This window comes from Budorcas taxicolor, chromosome 4, assembly GCF_023091745.1.
Source record: "Budorcas taxicolor isolate Tak-1 chromosome 4, Takin1.1, whole genome shotgun sequence".
NCBI classification, from domain to species: Eukaryota; Metazoa; Chordata; class Mammalia; order Artiodactyla; family Bovidae; genus Budorcas; species Budorcas taxicolor.
Genome location: NC_068913.1, coordinates 112,509,925 through 112,529,057, shown reverse-complemented (window position 1 = coordinate 112,529,057; position 19,133 = coordinate 112,509,925). Strand labels below are relative to the sequence as shown.

The 19,133-nt window shown below is 41.7% G+C and overlaps 1 protein-coding gene and 1 non-coding gene across 2 annotated transcripts in view; one reads left to right on the top strand and one right to left on the bottom strand.

Moving 5' to 3' along the window:
* The window catches only part of CNTNAP2 (contactin associated protein 2), a 1,656,810-nt gene that overhangs the window by 422,565 nt on the left and 1,215,112 nt on the right, over positions 1-19,133 (bottom strand). The window lies entirely within an intron of this gene.
* TRNAS-GGA (transfer RNA serine (anticodon GGA)) lies at positions 13,519-13,591 on the top strand. The gene has a single exon. It is a non-coding gene; the product is annotated as a tRNA-Ser (tRNA).

The window sequence follows — 19,133 nt, the reverse complement described above, 5'->3', positions numbered from 1 at the left end:
AAAGTAAAATTCTCTTCAACTGTCACCATTTGCAACTCTAATCTCCTGGAAATGCCAGTACTTTATAGCATCAAATCTTCAAAGACTGTTTCTAAACTTCTGGGAGTATTTTATGCAATTTTTGGCTCAAACAATATGTTCACATTACCCGTAAGTCTTTGTATCTTTCCTCTGGATCCCTTATATCTCCTAATAGCCATTCCCGTGCTACTTTGGAAAACGTTGCTGCTGTTGTTTAGTCCCTAAGTCGTGTCTGACTCTTTGCAATTCCAGGGACTCCAGTATGGAGTGGATTGCCATTTCAGGAAAAGTAGACTTTACTTTTTCCATAACAAATACTCAGAAAAAGCAGGTCAGATGGATGTGGCCAAGTTGGCAGAGCAGGAAGACCCTGAACTCACCTCCTTCATGGGCACAGCAAAGTAACAACTATTTCCAGATTGACTGTCCATGAGAATGACCCGAAGACCAGCGGCAAAGATTTTTCATGACTGCAGATATAGAAAGCAACCACAAGATGGGTAGAAGGAGTGCAAACAAGGCGGAGTCGAGACCTATCTTCCTGGGTGGGGTGGTGGGTTAGTCACCGAGTTGTGTCCCACCCCTGCAACCCTATGGACGGCAGCCCCCCAGGCTCCTCTGTCCATGGGATTCTCCAGGCAAGAACACTGGAGTGGGTTGCCACTTCCTTCTCCAGGGGATCTTCCCCACCTGGGGACTGAACTCACATTTCTTGTGTCTCTTGCATTGGCAGGCAGATTCTTTACCATTGAGCCACCTGGGAAACCCAGAGTTGCAGACAGTTTTAGCTAAGATATTTGTTCTGAATTAAGTGAGAATTTTTACTCTTTTTTTGTTTGTTTGTTTTTGTTCCAGAACCCCATCTTTCTATATCTTCTCTTCCCAGGGAAGAGAAGTGCAATCCACTGCTTTTCCTTTAATAGGATATTAATGCTTTCATTCTTCCTCTGTCCTCACTCCTATTAAAACCATGTTCAGAGAATAATGTGACAAACCATTTTTTTTTCATTCATGTTTAATTAAAGTGATGCCTTCATGAGGCAAAAGACTGCTCTTGAAAATCAGATGTCTATGAATGATAGAGGCTGGACTGGGCAGAAAGAGGAATATTCCTAACATCTTTGAAACAACTCCATGGAGGTGATCACATGCTCTTAAAATAGCAGGCCTACCATCACATGGAGGAGGTTGCCCAGTTCCTTTATGTTCATTTAGAAAAATCAGGATCAGAAGTCAATGCCTTTGTTCACAGTGCACATGAGGCTGTCTCATTACAAGCTGAAATAAACAACACAGCTATCTGATACACATAAAGTCAGTTCAGTTCAGTACAGTCGCTCAGTCATGTCCAACTATTTGCGATCCCATGATTTGCAGCACGCCAGGCCTCCCTGTCCATCACCAACTCCCGGAGTTTACTCAAACTCATGTCCATTGAGGCGGTGATGCCATCCAGCCATCTCATCCTCTGTCGTCCCCTTCTCCTCCTGCCCCCAATCCCTCCCAGCATCAGGGTCTTTTCCAGTGAGTCAGCTCTGCACATGAGGTGGCCAAAGTACTGGAGTTTCAGCTTTAGCATCAGTCCTTCCAAAGAAATCCCAGGACTGATCTCCTTTAGGATGGACTGGTTGGATCTCCTTGCATTCCAAGGGACTCTCAAGAGTCTTCTCCAACATCACACTTCAAAAGCATCAATTCTTTGGCGCTCAGCTTTCTTCACAGTCCAACTCTCACACCCATACATGACCACTGGAAAAACCATAGCCTTGACTAGATGGACCTTTGTTGGCAAAGTACTGTCTCTGCTTTTCAATATGCTGTCTAGGTTGGTCATAACTTTTCTTCCAAGGAATAAGCGTCTTAATTTCATGGCTGCAGTCACCATCTGCAGTGATTCTGGAGCCCAAAAAATAAAGTCTGACACTGTTTCCCCATCTATTTCCCATGAAGTGAAGGGACCAGATGCCATGCTCTTTGTTTTCTGAATGTTGAGCTTTCAGCCAACTTTTTCGCTCTCCTCTTTCACTTTCATCAAGAGGCTTTTTAGCTCCTCTTCACTTTCTGCCATAAGGGTGGTGTCATCTGCATATTTGAGGTTATTGGTATTTCTCCCGGCAATCTTGATTCCAGCTTGTGCTTCCTGCAGCCCAGTGTTTCTCATGATGTACTCTGCATAGAAGTTAAATAAGCAGGGGTGACAATATACAGCTTTGACGTACTCCTTTTCCTATTTGGAACCAGTCTGTTGTTCCATGTCCAGTTCTAACTGTTGCTTCCTGACGTGCATATAGGTTTCTCAAGAGGCAGGTCAGGTGGTCTGGTCCAAGGTAAGGAGCAGCGGCTGCGCTTTGCTGGAGCAGCCGTGAAGAGATACCCCATGACCAAGGTAAGAGAAACCCAAGTAAGATGGTAGGTGTTGCGAGAGGGCATAAGGCGGCAGACACACTGAAACCATAATCGCAGAAAACTAGCCAATCTGATCACACGGACCACAGCCTTGTCTAACTCAGTGAAACTAAGCCATGCTGTGTGAGGCCACCCAAGACACAATAAAGTAGAACTTTAAAAATACTTCTAATGGTGTCCTCAATCTCCACTGACTACTGTGCTTTCCTCAATGGATGTAAGGTAGTGTTTTCTACAAAGCAATTAAAATAACCATCACAATTAGATCTTTAGAATTCCGGAATATGTCCCCTATGAAATGAAAGTAATTACAAATTCAATTACTCCTTTTCAGTGGGAATAGCTTAGGCCTTTTGTAAATGCATGACAATTATCTGTTCAGTTTAGAATCTCTTAGAAAGTCTTTGTAACCATTTCAGGATTCTAGGCAAATTGTTCTTTTTTGATTTTCCTTCTGGAATGCAAGTTCCCTGAGGCCAGATATATTGTCTCCTGCAACTTTATAAGCCAAATACCAGTGCACCTAAAAGTGGCTCATTCCATATGTTTCATGACTGAACAAATACATGAATAAACATAGAAGTCGAGTAGGCACAATCCTGCAATAGTCTTCAGTATGTGCTGACTATCAATGCTAAGCAATGAGAAAGAGATCTTTCTTATAATTGGAGTTCCTTGAAAGCTCTTATAACACTTTCATTATTTCTTTTCTGTAATTGAAGTTTTATTTTTTCTTTAGAAAGTAGTATTTAATTAGACGTTTCATGTATAATTAATACAGGGGAAATAATTAAATCTTAAAGACAGGAGTCTGATTGCAACTCTGAGTCTGTAAAAGTAAGTTACTAAATTTATCTGGGCCATTGTTTCTTTACATAGGTAAGTTATATATATTTTGGTTTTGAAGAGTATCAGAATATGCAGCTCTAAAATATGCCTCTTTGCCATGTAGAGTATTTTGAGCTAAAGGCCACTGAGATCAGTAGACTCAAGAAAAACTCCAAACACAGGACACAAGTTTTCTTTTTGTAAAGGAAAATTTTGTTTGTAGAGATGTCTCTCTCCTGCACCTGGAATAAAAGGGCTCTTAATGGCTTTTTTCAGTGAAGAAGATACTGACTTAAACCTGCATAACAAATCTTACTAAACAACTCTCGTTTACCATGCTTTCCCTGGTCATTTTCTCATAACTCGCCTCCCCAACCCAGAAGCCCTGAACCCCTTGTCTTTTGGCTTAAGATGGTGTATGAGCCCAAGGTCTAACTATTGCTTCGGTTATTCATCACTGGGTGCTTCCATAGGTACATAAACGATGTACATGTTAACAAACATGTTCTGTTTGTCTTTCTCTTGCTAGTTTTAAGGACCCCAACTGAAGAGCTGAAGATGGGTGGAGGAAAATATAGTTTTGCTTTCCCTGTAGTTCTTATTCTACTTTTGTTTGTTAATTTTGTTATTATAGAAAACAAATAGTAATCATCTGAAAAAATTTGGCAAACAAACATGTGGCTTAAAACATAAATGTTTGGTCTGTTTTTCAATGGCATGGGGTTACTGGTAGCTCTCTGGGGAGAGGGCTTTGTGGTTTTATTTAGTTTCCCCAGAAACTATTAGGACAGTATCCAACATACGGTTTGGGAGACTAGTTATCACCCTTATTTTTCAGATGAGGTAACAGATTTGGAATAAAACTATGCCTGCTCTAAAGTATTCAACTAATTAGTGGCTGAACTAGGAAAAGAAGACCAATCTTCCCCACTGTAGAATTTAAGAAAATGCATGTTTACATTTCTCAAATTCTACTACAATAATTTCTATTTCGTTCTTATGAATTATATGAAAATCTATTATTTTATCAGAGGAAAATTGTTTCACTAATTTGAAGACCAGTTTGTAAACTATTACAGTTTACTTTGTCTCTTTTACACTCTTCTTTTCCCTAAGCAAGGGTTCCTCAAGTGTCCGTGTGTCTACTTTTAAGAAGCTTGGTGAATGACTACTTTTGGTTGTATTTTTATTTTTCAATTGTTGTTTATTTATGACACACTTGTCTGTGGCAGTGCTGGGTCTTTGTAGCTGTGCGATCTTTCTTCTGGTTGCAGCGAGCGGGGACGTCTCTCTAGTTGTGCTGCCTGGGTTTTCATTGCAGTGGCTTCCCTTGTTGTGGAGCACAGACTCTAGGCTCACGGGGTTCAGTAGTTGCAACATGTGGGCTCAGTAGTTGTGGCACACAGGCTTAGTTGCTCTGGGGCATATGGGATCTTCCTGGATCAGGGATTGTATCCATGTCCCCTGCGTTGGCAGGTAGACTCTTCACCACTGAGCCACAAGGGAAGCCCTCCTTGTGTTTCTGTAAACTGCCTCATATGTTGTATGACAGGTAAGGATGGGGTACTTGATGTGTGGCACCCTTGATAAGTCCACGTATTTTCATTTCCAGCAATTAATGGCAAACCCTTGGCATCTCAGAAGTCCTCAATGGGAAAATCTTCACTATTACCGGCTCTTTAAAGATATCTTTAAAAATTAAGGGTGAATATGTGAAATAGATCACCAGTCCAGGCTCTATGCATGGGACAGGGTGCTCGGGGCTGGTACACTGGGATGACCCTGACAGATGGGATGTGGAAGGAGGTGGGAAGGGGGTTCAGGATGGGGGACACATGTACACCCATGGCTGAATCATGTGAATGTATGGCAAAAACCACTACAATATTGTAAAATAATTAGCCTCCAATTAATATAAATAAATAAATTTTTAAAAAATAAAAAAATTAAGGGTGAATATTCTGGGCTCTTTCAGGGTTCCTAGAGATTTGCTTCTAACCGACAGACAAGTGCAGACAAATCTGATCACTTCTGACTCCCCTCTGCTTTGGCCTGGCTCCTTCTCAGTCTTCTTCCTGGCTCAGTGGTCTTTCCTCTCAAGGTAGCTTGTGGCTGGCTTCTTCCTACAGGTTCCACATTTAGAACCTGCATCCTTGTCTCACTGAACTCTGAAAGCGGCTGTTGACTACAGGCTGGCGTCGTTTCACCTTGAAGCGAGTCAGGGAGACTTCAGGCTGCTGTGAGTCAGCCTTGTACTCTGTAGCTCCAGCAATCATGGACTGAGCTCTCTGACTCCTTCTTGTGAAGCTGCCCTTTTCCTCTCCCATAATGGTGGGGTGGTTGGAGGTTGACAGAATATGCTAACAACTCTGCAAACAAATCTTTCCCATTGGTCTCTTCTCCAGGAACTTTTAGACTTCTTGTATGTCACTTGAGGTAGATAATTGAGTCAGAGCTCTACTTTGCTTTAGAATGTGGGGATACTTGACCACTTAGTCGAGTTCACAGCCTTGGAGCCAGTACTGAAACTCCAAGACAACAGAAGTAACCTAATTTATGACTGCTTCCCTGAACATGAAAAAAATCCAAAACCTAGTCAATTTCTATAACATCAAATTTCCATATGATTTATTTTCTGTGTAAAGTATTCCTTCACTGTTCCCACAGATCTTCACAATCATGAAAGACAACAATCAAACTCTCCACCCCCTAAGTTTTTTCCTAAGTAGATTACTTACAAGAGTATTGGTTCTGATGAATTTGGCCTCAGAAGAAAGTTCAATACACTCTGAATTTTTATTTTGTGGATCTGATCACTCTAAAAGGTAGCTTTTTTTTTTTTTTTCAATGATAGAAGCACTCTTCTTTTAGCTAAGGATGACTGCTTTTTCTTTCCATTACCATTTCTTCAGCCCCCTTCATGTAACACAAATCCATAAAAATGACTCTCGTATTGATTATCACCACACTCTTTTCTCTGCAGACATCACATCATCTTGGACATATTTTGTCATCCCACTTCATCTCAGCAGTGCATTTTGCTCCCCTAGTGCACGAAAAAGACTTGTTTGAAGGTGGAAGTGATTTCCTTTATCCATTTCTGAAATCTGTAGGGCCCTTAAGGTGATCAATATTTGTTTTTATGTTATCAATATCTTGAAGATGGTGTGAGGTGTAAATATGTGAAAAAGGTCTTAGCTATAGTAAGTAAAAGCACTTACTTGTTAGGATGAGATGGTCCAAACAAAAACAAAGTTCCAAAACATCTCTCGGAACTTGGACTAATGAGAGGCAGAAGGGACCCATGGAAAGAGGCTTAAGACAGCTATTGGTCTTAAGCATGAATGAAGAAGGATAACCCAAGGAAATGAAAAATAAATGATCTGAAATTTGGGAGAGAGAAAGACGAAATAATGGTGAGTAATATAAGCCTGAAGAGATCTTCAAGGAGAAAAATTCAATTATGTTAAATGTTGCAAAGATGTCTAGTATATAAAAAGTTATTGCTGTTGTTCGGTCGCCGTCATGTCCAACTCAGTGGCCCCATGGACTGCAGCACACCAGGCTTTCCTGTCTATCACCATCTTCTGAAGCTTGCTCAAACTCATGTCCATTAGGTTGGTGATACCATCCAACCATCTCTTCCTCTGTCATCCCCTTCTCCTTCTGCCTTCTATCTTTCCCAGCATCAGGGTCTTTACTAATGAGTCGGCTCTTATCAGGTGACCAAAGTTTTGGAGCGTCAGCTTCAGCATCAGTCCTTCCAGTGAATATTCAGGGTTTATTTCCTTTGGAATTGACTGGTTTGATCTCCTTGCAGTCCAAGGGACTCTCAAGAGTCTTCTCCAACACCACAGTTCAAAAGCATCAATTCTTTGGTCTTCAGCTTTCTTTATGGTCCAACTCTCACATCCATACATGACTACTGGAAAAAACCATAGCTTTGACTATATGGACTTTTGTCAGCAAACTAATGTCTCTACTTTTTAATATACTGTCTAGGTTTGTCATAGCTTTTCTTCCAAGAAGTAAGTGTCCTTTAATTTCATGGCTGCAGTCATCATCTGCAGTGATTTTGGAGAAATTAGGTATATCATTATGGTGATCATTGGTGGACATATATCAAAGATTTCCTTTAGAGCAATGAAAAAAATTTTCAGTGGCTGATAATGAAATGGGAATTGAAAGGGCAGAGACTAGCCTTAAACCCCTATTCTGAAGTTGCAACGAGAACTGGAAGAAGCAATAGGATAGAAGCTGGGGAGTTTGCAAAACTAGATTTTGTTTATATACTGTGAGCTGAATTAATTAGGTTTTATAACATCTGTCTGTAATCAATTTGCCAACATTATTTTACAAGCTTTTGGAAGCAAAACTCATGACTGGCCTATGTATACAAGCAGTGTATAGATGGCATGTAACTCTGTCAGCTAATGACCTGAAGTGGTACATAATTAGGACATTCTGACCATTGCTGGGTAACACTAATAACAAGTACAGATTCCTCTTGCTTCTCATCCAGGGAACAAATAGCACCTGATTGCTTTCTTCAAATAAAAACTAATCAAGAGAGGAATCCCTGACCTTTCCCTGAAATACGATAGCCAACATATTTTGGGAAAAGATCCTTGGGCCTGCATCTTGGAGAAAAGGACTGAAAGAAGAGCTAACTAGATAATTTCACAGTGAGGTTGGTGTTTTGTGGTTAACTCTAGCCAGCTGGAGCTTTGAAGTTTATTAGGTTTAGACAAAGACAGAAATTCAGTAACCCACTCAGGGATATTCTAAAACTTCAGCTAATTAGATTTTAATAAACAAGGCCATCTCTTTGGCAACCTAACTTTGGAATTTAGAGGTTGGATCATTTATGATGCAGTCCAACTCATACAAATTAAAAGGCATATAAATCGTCCCCTCAGAAGAAAGGCAATAAAAATCCATCACTGTTAACTGAGGGATAACAAATACTGTCAAAGGAAAGAGTGAGTGGCCTAAACTTGTAGGGCCACGCAAGTCGTGAACAATGCAAAACTCAATTTAGTGGCAGTTTTATGGAGAGAATTAAGCATATGAGTGTCTTGTTTGTGCAGATTTATTTTGCTCTAATGAGAAACCAGGAGGGGAAACTGCCACATTCTTCTAATAGGCAGAGTATCCAGTTTGCAACTAATTTGAAAATGGGAAAGAAAAGTGATGCAAACAAATCTGGGGAGGATTAGCTGTCTCATTTCCTGGACGTGCGCCTGATTTTGATGACTAACCTTTTGTTGTTCTTCAGTTGCTCAGTCGTGTCCAACTCTTTGCAACCCCATGGACTGCAGCACGCCAGGCTTCCCTGCCCTTCACCATCTCCTGGAGCTTGCTCAAACTTATGTGCACTGAGTCAGTGATGCCGTCCAACTATCTCATCCTCTGTTGTTCCCTTCTCCTCCTGCCTTCTTTCCCAGAATCAGGGTCTTTTCCAATGAGTCAGTTCTCTGCATCAGGTGGTCAAAGTATTGGAGCTTCAGCTTCAGCATCAGTCCTCCCAGTAAATATTCAAGGTTGATTTCCTTTAGGACTGACTGGTTTGCTCTCCTTGCAGTCCAAGGGACCTCAAGAGACTTCTCCAACACCACAGTCAAAAACATCATTTCTTCAGTGCTCAGCCTTCTTTATGGTCCAACTCTCACATCCATCCACAACTACTGGAAAAACCATAGCTTTGACTATATGGACCTTTGTCAGCAGAGTAATGTCTCTGCTTCTTAATATGCTCTCTGGGTTGGTCATAGCTTTTCTTCCAAGGAACAAGTGTCTTTTAATGTCATGGCTGCAGTCACCATCCGTAGTGATTTTGGAGCCCAAGAAAATAAAGAGCAAATCACTTTTCTTTTTCAAATAAAGGGCAGAGGGACTGAGAACCCACAGGGAATTTGACTTTGAAGGCCAGTGGGATTTGATTACATAACTTCCACAGGACTGGGAAATCAGAGACTCTTGGAGGACACAAACTATACCTTGTACACACCAGGACCCAGGAGAAAGGAGAAGTGACCCCACAAGAGACTGAGCCAGACTGGCCTTGAGTGTTCAGGAGTCTCCGGCAGAGGTGGGGGTGGCCTGCCGCAGGGTCACAGACACTGACTGCAGCAGTCCTGGGAGGCATGGCAGGCTGACATAAGTCCTTTTGGAGGAGATCACCATGACCCCTACCATAGTTTGGTCTCAGGCCAAACTACAGGGAGGGAACACAGCTCCACCCCATCAGCAGAAAATTGGATTAAAGATTTACTGAGCATGGCCTTGCCCACCAGAGCAAGACCCAGTTTTCCCCACAGCCAGTCCCTCCCATCAGGTAGCTTCCACAAGTCTCCCAACCTCATCCATCAGAGGGCAGATGGAATGGAAACCACAATCACAGAAAACTAACCAAACTGATCACAGGGACCACAGCCTTGTCTAACTCAGTGGAACAATGAGCCATGCCTTTGTCAACTACAAAGTGGCCACTTGCCAAGAGCCTTGCCAGTGACTGAGCAGCAAGGGCATTTGCCGTCCGCCTCAGAGGAGACTGGACTATTGACCTTCAACACCCCCTGAGGGAGTTCAGGGTGGAATGAGGCACTTTGTGTTCCAGGGAATCTAGTAGGACAGGTCTGTAGATAGTTGGATGTTTCTAGGAACTGATTTTATGATCTCAGTCATCTCCACAAAAGCACTAAATCCCTTCATGGTGACCTCACATCCTTGTGACTAGCAGAAAACCATTTGTAAAATAAGGGCTTAATGGTACTGACCTCTGCCTTCACCGAAACCTTACATATTGAACTTCCTCCCACTGCCTCTTCGCAGCAGTCTTTCAGAGCTATTTGAGGTGCTGCCTCCCAGGCTGCAGTCCTCATTTTGCCCCCAATAAAACTTAACTTGCAACTCTCAAGTTGTGTATCTTTTTAGTCGACACCTTGTAGGGTTACCCAAGACAGATGGGTCATGGTGGCGAGTTCTGACAAAACGTGGTCCACTGGAGAACAGAATGGCAAGTCACTTCAGCATTCTTGCCTTGAGAACCCCATGAACAATATGAAAAGGCAAAAAGACAAGACACTTAAAGACGAACTCCACAGGCTGGCAGGTGCCCAATATGCTCCTGGAGAAGAGTGGAGGAGTAGCTCCAGAAGGAATGAAAAGGCTGAGCCAAAGTGGAAGCAACGCCCGGTTGTGGATGTGTCTGGTGGTGAAAGTAAAGTCGGATGTTGTAAAGAACAGTATTGCATAGCAACCTGGGATGTCAGGTCCATGAATCAAGGTAAATTGGAAGTGGTAAACAGGAGATGGCAAAAGTGAACATTGATGTTTTAGGAATCAGTGAACTAAAATGGATGGGAATGGGTGAATTTAACTCAGATGACCATTATATCTACTATTGCAGGCAAGAATTCCTTAGAAGAAATGCAGTAGCCCTCATGGTCCACAGAAGGGTCTGAAATGTGGTAGTTGGGTGCAGTCTCAAAAATGACAGAATGACCTCATTTTGTTTCCAAGACAAAGCATTCAGTATCACAGTAATTGAAGTCTGTGCTCCAACCACTAACGTTGAAGAAATTGAAATTGAACAGTTCTATGAAGACCTGCCGGAGACCTGCAATGGCACCCCACCCCAGTACTCTTGCCTGGAAAATCCCATGGACGGAGGAGCCTGGTAGGCTGCAGTCCATGCGGTTGCTGAGGGTTGGACACGACTGAGCAACTTCACTTTCACTTTTCACTTTCATGCATTGGAGAAGGAAATGGCAACCCACTCCAGTGTTCTTGCCTGGAGAATCCCAGGGACGGCAGAGCCTGGTGGGCTGCCATCTATGGGGTCGCACAGAGTCGGACACGACTGACGTGACTTAGCAGCGGCAGCAGCGTGAAGACCTGCAAGATCTTTTAGATCTAACCCCAAAAGAAGATGTCCTTTTCGTTACAGGGAACTGGAAGGCAAAAGTAGGAAGTCAAGAGACTCTAACCTTACTTAGAGCTTATGCCAGTTTGCCTGATCTGCCATAAGAAGCCATCATGGATTGGGTGGCATTTTTTATTTCCTCACAGTCCTGGAGGCTGGAAGTCCACATTCAAAGTGCCAGAAGTGTTGTCTGGTGAGGCCTTTCCCATTGTCTTGCAGTCATCTCACTCCGTCCCCACATGGCCCTTCCTCTGTTAAGCACAGAGAAAGTGAGCTGGCTCTGGGAGTCTTCCCTCTTCTCATAAGCATGCTCATTCTATTGGACTAGGGGGGCTCCATCATTACGAGCCCAGTTAACCTTCATCACCTTCTTAATGGCTTTATCTCCAACTATAGTCTCATTGGGGGTTAGGGTATTAACATATGAACTTTGGGAAGAGGTGTCATAATTCACAGTTAAGTCTGTACAGTTGGATACAACTTGCCATTTTGAGTTTTGGAAGCTTCAATTCTGGGAGATGATTATGTGTTCTCCGGAAAGAAAAAAGATGTGGTCTCCCAAGTGTGGGAAATGCTGTATCTGCTCTATATTTCACTCTTGATGTTCCCTACATTGAGTAAAACCTATAGAACTTGGTTTAACCCAGAATCCTGGAAAAGGGACTTTTTCCTCAGCACACATGCCAGTATCCTGAGAAACAATGTTCTGCCTTGTACTAGTCTGTGAGGCACGGTTTTTGACATTCTGTGGCTTCTCAAATACAGCTTAAACAGCAAATCATTTACAGAGCTTAACAGAGAAGATAAAAAGACAGAAAAGTAGAGAGCGATAGAGTGTACTCAACAACCTAATTGTAGATGCTTTGTTCGCCCCTGTGAGTACTTGTTCCCACCATACAAAGAACGTGTGTCTTAATCAATTAGTATAGAACAACTCTTGGGCTTCTGCAATAAAGCCTATTGAGTTAGTATTCCTTCTATGGGGAAAAAATGAAAAGTTACTCAACCCAGATGTCCATCAACAGAGGAAAGATAGATGAATACTCGGAAAAAAGCACAGTGGTGAAATAAAATGAACCATAGCTACACACAAAAACATCATCAATATAAAAAAAATCACTGACAGGAAAAGTCAAACATAAAAGAGTTAGGGTGGCCAAAAACAGGCAAAATAACCCAGGACAACAGAAGTCAGAATAATAGCCACCCTTCTGGAGATTGTCGAGGAGGGGGCTAAGAAGCTGACCATGTTCTAGATCTCGATCTGGGAAATGATTTCATGAGCACATCAAGACATGAAACGATTGAGCTGTATATTTCGTATTTGTACACTTCACTCTACAAAAATTATAGTTCAACAGGGAAAAGCATCATGGTTCATTATTGCTTTCCGGGACAAGGTTGAAATTTCCAATCCTGGTCCCTTTGTGATATGAACCTAAATTACCCTTCCAGTATATTCCATGTATTCTGGGGGGTCCAGACATATAGTATATAACGTAGCATCCACTCCCTGCATCTGAACCATTTATTACTCAATGTTGCTGTTGACTTTTACACTTCTCTCTGTTTGCATAGGTTGTTCCCTTTTCTGAAACATCCTTCTTTTCTTCCTGCTGTGGTAATTCCATTCATTCTTGACCAGTTGGTCATCTCTTCTGTGAAAACTTCCCTGATGTCTCCAAAATGAATTCTTGCTCTTCATCTGGCAACCCAGAGCAATCTATCCACACTGACAATGTAGTTACAGTTGACATAGAAAAGGAATTTTCTGAGGCTTACCTGCTTTCAAATATGCATCTCTTTGTCTCCATAGTACATTGCTACTATTTTCTCCCTTTTGGACTGGAGCATGTGGTCAACAAAAATGTCATTCTAATGATACAGTAAGTTTTAGAATTCTCTGTCCTCCTTGTCCAGTTACGATCTTCTTTCATTGAATAAAGATTATAGCTTACTCATTTTTGTGTCCATGGGACTTGACTTTGATATTGAAGTGGCAATCATCTCTGTATTATAAGTAAATTTCACCTTTCTAGAAGCCGACAATTTGCATTGTGACATTTTGCACAATGGACTTCATATTTCACTGTCACATTTTTGTTGACATAATTAAATGATCAGAAGGCAAGATTTTTGATTACATCATTTATAGTATCCATCTTTTTCATGGACAGGAAGGGATTCTTTTTAAAAAATGGGGGACGGTGCCAAATCGTGCTCAAGTTTTAGGTCCTCCTTGCACACTGGGCAGCTTATCTAAGTCTCAACTGTTAAAAATTTTTCTCGGTGAAAGTCAAATGAGTTAACTGACTGTAATTACTTAGCACTATGCTTCCCCGGTGGCTCAGAGGTTAAAGCGTCTGCCTGGAATGCAGGAGACCTGGGTTCGATCCCTGGGTCGGGAAGATCCCCTGGAGAAGGAAATGGCAACCCACTCCAGTACTCTTGCCTGGAGAATCCCACGGAGGGAGGAGCCTGGTGGGCTACAGTCCATGGGGTCGCAAAGAGTCGGACACGACTGAGCGAATTCACTCACTCACTTATGCCTAGCACAAAGTAAGCATACAATCACCATTAGTTAGGCCATATGAAATTGCCAATGTTAAATTGTGTTTCACATAAAAAACGACAGTTTCGTAGATATAAAGTAATATTAAAACCATCATTATCACTTGCCTTTATAATGCTGTCCATCAAAGGGCTCATAATCAGTTCCCTTTAAATATTTAGCATGATTGGCACACACACTCAGTGCGTGTGTAAAGTAGGCTAGTTTTGCTGTGACTCACACTTCCCCTCCTGGGTAGTAAAGGATGTCCTGCTACAGACAGAAAGGGAACTAAGCAGTCTCCGACTCTGGCTCTGAGAAGAGTTACCTCCTGTACAGTTTCATCAGCTTCAAACTTAATGCCCAGAGCACGTAAACTAACATTCTCACTCAAGTGCACACATTCTAATTAGATCTGAATACAAATTTCTTTAAACACCGTCTCTACAAGCTGACTTGAAGAAGGACTCATGAACGTACTTATTATAACTTTCAGACAGCATCTGTCCCTTATTCATTTAACAAATATTAATTGACTCTCCACGAGGTTCCTGCCATTGGTCTGATGGGAATGCAAAAGAATTAATGAATCCTAAGTCCAATCATCAAGAAGTATGTGGTTTAGGTTTATTCATGCCTTATTTATTTTTACATAATCAAATAATTAAATTAGTGCAATATTCCTCCAGCTTGGCAATCAAGGATTTGTATTCGGCTTCTGTTTCTTTTTACCAATTCTGTTCCCTTCCATTGTTTTTCTTTCTTCATATTCCATTCTACAGTTCTTTAAGAACAAATTTTACCCCTTTTGAATAATTTCAATCTCCTAATTTAATTCCTTTAATTAAGTCCATATTCATTTAAATAGCTATAAGCATTCTTAAGGGAATCACACATTTTAATTATAATTGGATAATGAATATTCGATTACTGAGCTTCTGAAATAAAATTTATCATGTCAGTGACTGAAATGCACAATAAGTAGAATCTTTCATTGCAGTTACCAACAAGAATAATCTATTGGGAATAACTGATTTGTTCAAGCTGGTTAAAGTGAGTGCATATGAAAATAAATGTTTTAATATTACCTGATAGAAGTAGCCTCCCCTTTATTTGATGTCTTTTATGGGAGGATTATAGAACACATTACTAATAATGCCATTCATGGATACAAAGACCCTCAGAAAAGGTAGACAATGGTACAGTTTACAGATCCCAACGATAAAATGTAAACGAGCAACGTGGGATGGAGAACTCCCTTTTCTGTGTGTATTTTTCATTTTGTATATTAACATTTTGTGTGTCTGTTAAATGACCACATCCGCTCATTTCAAATGGGCAAACAAGAGGTACCACTCACTCTGACTTCTCCAGGCAATATCAAATATTCTTGGTCTAGAAAGTAAACTGGACCTAAAGGAGGCCTATTAGAGGGAAGCAGAAGAGAGATGAAGACATGGATACTTTCATTTCAGTATTCTGAGGATAAAGGAGAGACAACACGCTGAGATGAGCAGAAGACAGAAGTTCAGTACAGGGAATAGAAATCATTGTTAGAAGGAAAAGAAAAACTTTTCAAGGAACCAAGCTGGAGATATCTGATGCAAATTAGTGTGGTTTGAGAAGGAGACAGAATTGAAAGATTCTTGATTCAGAAGACTTTCTACAAAAAGTGGACACAATGGACTTTAATGACCTAGGTGCAGTTACCTCCTTGCACAGAATTTGTGTATTCTCCAGGCAAGAATACTGGTGTGGACAGCCATTCTGCTCTCCAGGGAATCTTCCTGGACCAGGGATTGAATCCAGGTCTCCCATACTGCAGGCAGATTCTTTACCTGAGCCACCAGGGAGGCCCTTAATTAACATCACCAACTCCGTGTTGCACTAAGTCATTACCTACATGAAGGCTGCTATAATAACCATGATCTATAGGAAAGAAGGGAAAGGCTTATTTCTAGGGCTTCAAAAAATAAGAAAGAAAGATCCAAATACTTGGATATAGTATCTTTGGCAGAGAGAGTGCCCCTGGGCAACCCAGGGAGAGAGCCTGATGCACCAAGGCCCCCTCTCTTCTGATCCCAGCATCTTGTTTTTAACATTCTTGGAATAGGAGATAATATTCAGTTGATTCTGCTCAAACATTGCTGCATATTATCATCACTATAATACAATTTTTTATTTTTCCTTGTCCGTCTGGAATATGTTTATATTTAGCAGGCTAATTTCTGGCAATCCAAGTTTAGATATGTATTTAAATTGAATAGAGTTGGACCTTTAATAACATCAGTACCAAAAGCCAGACTCACATTAGCAGTTAATCATTGCTATGCATTGGGTATCATTGCTAGGCATTGGGTTTCCTTGCCTTTTCCTGCTTCAAATCTTGCCTCTGGTGATGCCAGTAGTTGCATAAAGCTCCCTTGACTTTTCCTAGGACAGAGGAGCCTGGTGGGCTACAGTCCATAGTGTCACAGAGAGTCAGACATGACTGAAGTGACTTTGCATGCACGCACACACACATTCATCAGTTCCAGATGCTGAATTATGCAATCTACCAGGTAATTCTACTGCTTTTCTCAGCCCTCAATAAGCACTGGTTATTATTTTCCCTTGTACATTGCAGGAAGTATGCTAGTGTCCAAAAGGATCCCAGCTGAGAGCCTAAACTATAATCACTCCACGATCCCAGTGGTTTTGCTGGGCTTGCGGGAAAGGTGAGCCAAGGGGTGACTTGTCAAGATGGTGTTTGCATGAAGTGGTCAGCAGCTTTGAGTGTAAAGGAAGAAGAGAGCTGAAAGGCTAGAGCTTGACCCTAAATAGTGGACCAGGCTTGAGGCAAAAACGTAATTTTGAATAGAATGAGGTGACACTCAGATGGTACAAGTTACTGCTAAGAAGGATGCCATAAAAGCTGATATCGGAGACTTTCTTCAATTGGTCTATGACCAAGGAACCTCATATTTCTTTGACCACCTCATTTCTCTCTTTCTTTGACCATCTTCTTTACCAGGATTGCTTTGGCTTCTTGGGGGTCGTCTGTGGTTCCATATGAGTTTTAGGGTTGTTTTTTCTATTTCTGTGAAAAATGGCAAGGACTCTTTCTTGGCATCAGTTTATTCAGAAGGATTCAAATCAGGACTAATTATAAATAGGATTAGTACTAGTTGGGGACATTAGAAGGGGTTGTGTCTTCTTAGAGTTTAGGAGCTACTCTTGGGTCTCCAAGTCAATTCAAGTGCATAACACAAGCAATACTGAGTGGGTGTTGGTGCCACTCCAGCTTAGAAGCCCCAGGACACACAGGAACAAATATCTCCTATCACAGACTCATAGGCATAGTTCTCATGGGTCCAAGCGAGGGTGTGTACAATTACAAGAATGCTGCAGACTCAGGGAAGCCCCCAAACTTTATTTCACGCACAGTCCTCTCAAACTCAGAAGCACCTTACCAGTTAGGGTCATTTCTTTAGCATATGGTATGTGTCTAGAAACATGGCTGATGTTCCAACTCTCCAGTTTCTGAGAGACTAGAGTTAGAACAGTAGCGCAATGCATGCATACTCAGTCATGTCTGACTCTTTGCAGCCCTATGGACTGCAGCCTGCTGGGCTCCTCTGTCCATGGGATTCTCCAGGCAAGGTTACTGGACTGGGTAGCCATGCCCTTCTCTAGGGGATCTTCCCAACCCAGGGACTGAACCTATGTCTCCTGCATTTCAGGTGGATTCTTTATCTGCTGAGATACCAGGGAAGCCCCTAGAGTGAGAGAGTTAACCCCAAATCATTTCTCCAAAGAGAAGGAGAAAGAGATTTTGTTTTTAAACCATTACATGTCTTCACTGGTATGTAAATCTGTAGACACACTTGATGAAAAAAGATGCAATGGGATGACTAATTCCACTGGATATCAAGACTGGAACAAAGTTAAAGTAAAAAGTACTAATGTTCTAGAAAGAGGAAAAAAAATAGAATGATGGAATAGCATAAAAAGAGAGCTCAGAAGCAGACCTACACATTTATAGACCTTTGATTTATGATACAGTTGACTGTAAAATGTTTGAGGAAAAGGAGAGACTTGTCAATAAATGGTGCTAGGGGATGAAGGAACAGAAATGAAGGTTGGCCCCTCTTTTATACTAGTGACAAAAACCAATTCCAGATGAAGGTAAATTTGAAAATAAAATATAAAGTACACTCCTAGGAAACAGCATAGGAGAATGTCTTCATGATTTGGGGGTAGGGAAAATTAGACACTGAAAGTGTAAACTGCTCAGTTCTGACTCTTTGTGATCCTACGGACTGTAGCCCGCCAGGCTCCTCTGTCCATAGAATTCTCGAGGCAAGAATACTGGCGTGGGTAGCCATTCCCTTCTTAAGGGGACCTTCCTGACCCAGGGATCAAACCAGATCTCCTGTGTCTCCCACATTGCATGGGATTCTTTACCTAATGAGCCATCTGGGACCCCAAGTTAGACATTAAGGCATATATTGGGCTTCCCAGGGGGTGCTAGTGCTAAAGCAATATGTACACATATTGCTAGTTCCTGCAGTGTGTACACACACACACACACACACACACACACACACACACACAAACTTATGGCTGATTCCCTTGGACTGCAAGTTCAAACCAGTCAATTCCAAAGGAAATTAACCCTGAATATTCATTGGAAGGACTGATGCTGAAGCTGAAGCTCCAATACTTTGGCCACCTGATGCAAAGAGCTGACTCACTGAAGAAGATCCTGATTATCTGAGCAAACTCTCAGAGACAGTGGAGGACAGAGGAGCCTGGTGTGCTGTAATTCATTGGATCACAAAGAGTCAGACATGACTTAGTGACTGAACAACAAACAGTGGCTGATTCATAGTTATACAGCCAAAACCAACACAAAATTGTACAGCAATTATCCTCCAAATTTTAAAAAAGACACTGCTATAGACTGAAGGTTTGTGTTCTCCAAAATACATATATTGAACTAATCTCCAATATGACACAGGAGGTGGGGCCTCTGGGGGTGACTAGGTTCCAAGGGCAGAGCTCTCATGAATAGGATTAATACTCTTATGAAAGACACCCTCATGGAACTCCCTTGTTTCTCCTGCCCTGTGAGGCTATAGCAAAAAGGTGGTGTCTATGAATCAGGCAGTGGATCCTCACCATGCACAGAATCTGTCAGTGACTTGAGCTAGGACTTTGAATTCTCCAGAACTGTGGAACATTAATTTCTACTGTAGAGATGGACCATAAAGAAGGCTGAGGGTCAAAGAATTGATGCTTTCTAATTGTGGTACTGGAAAAGACTCTTGAGAATCTCTTGGACAGCAAGGAGATCAAACCAGTCAATCCTAAAGGAAATCCACCCCGAATATTCATTGGAAGGGCTGATGATGAAGC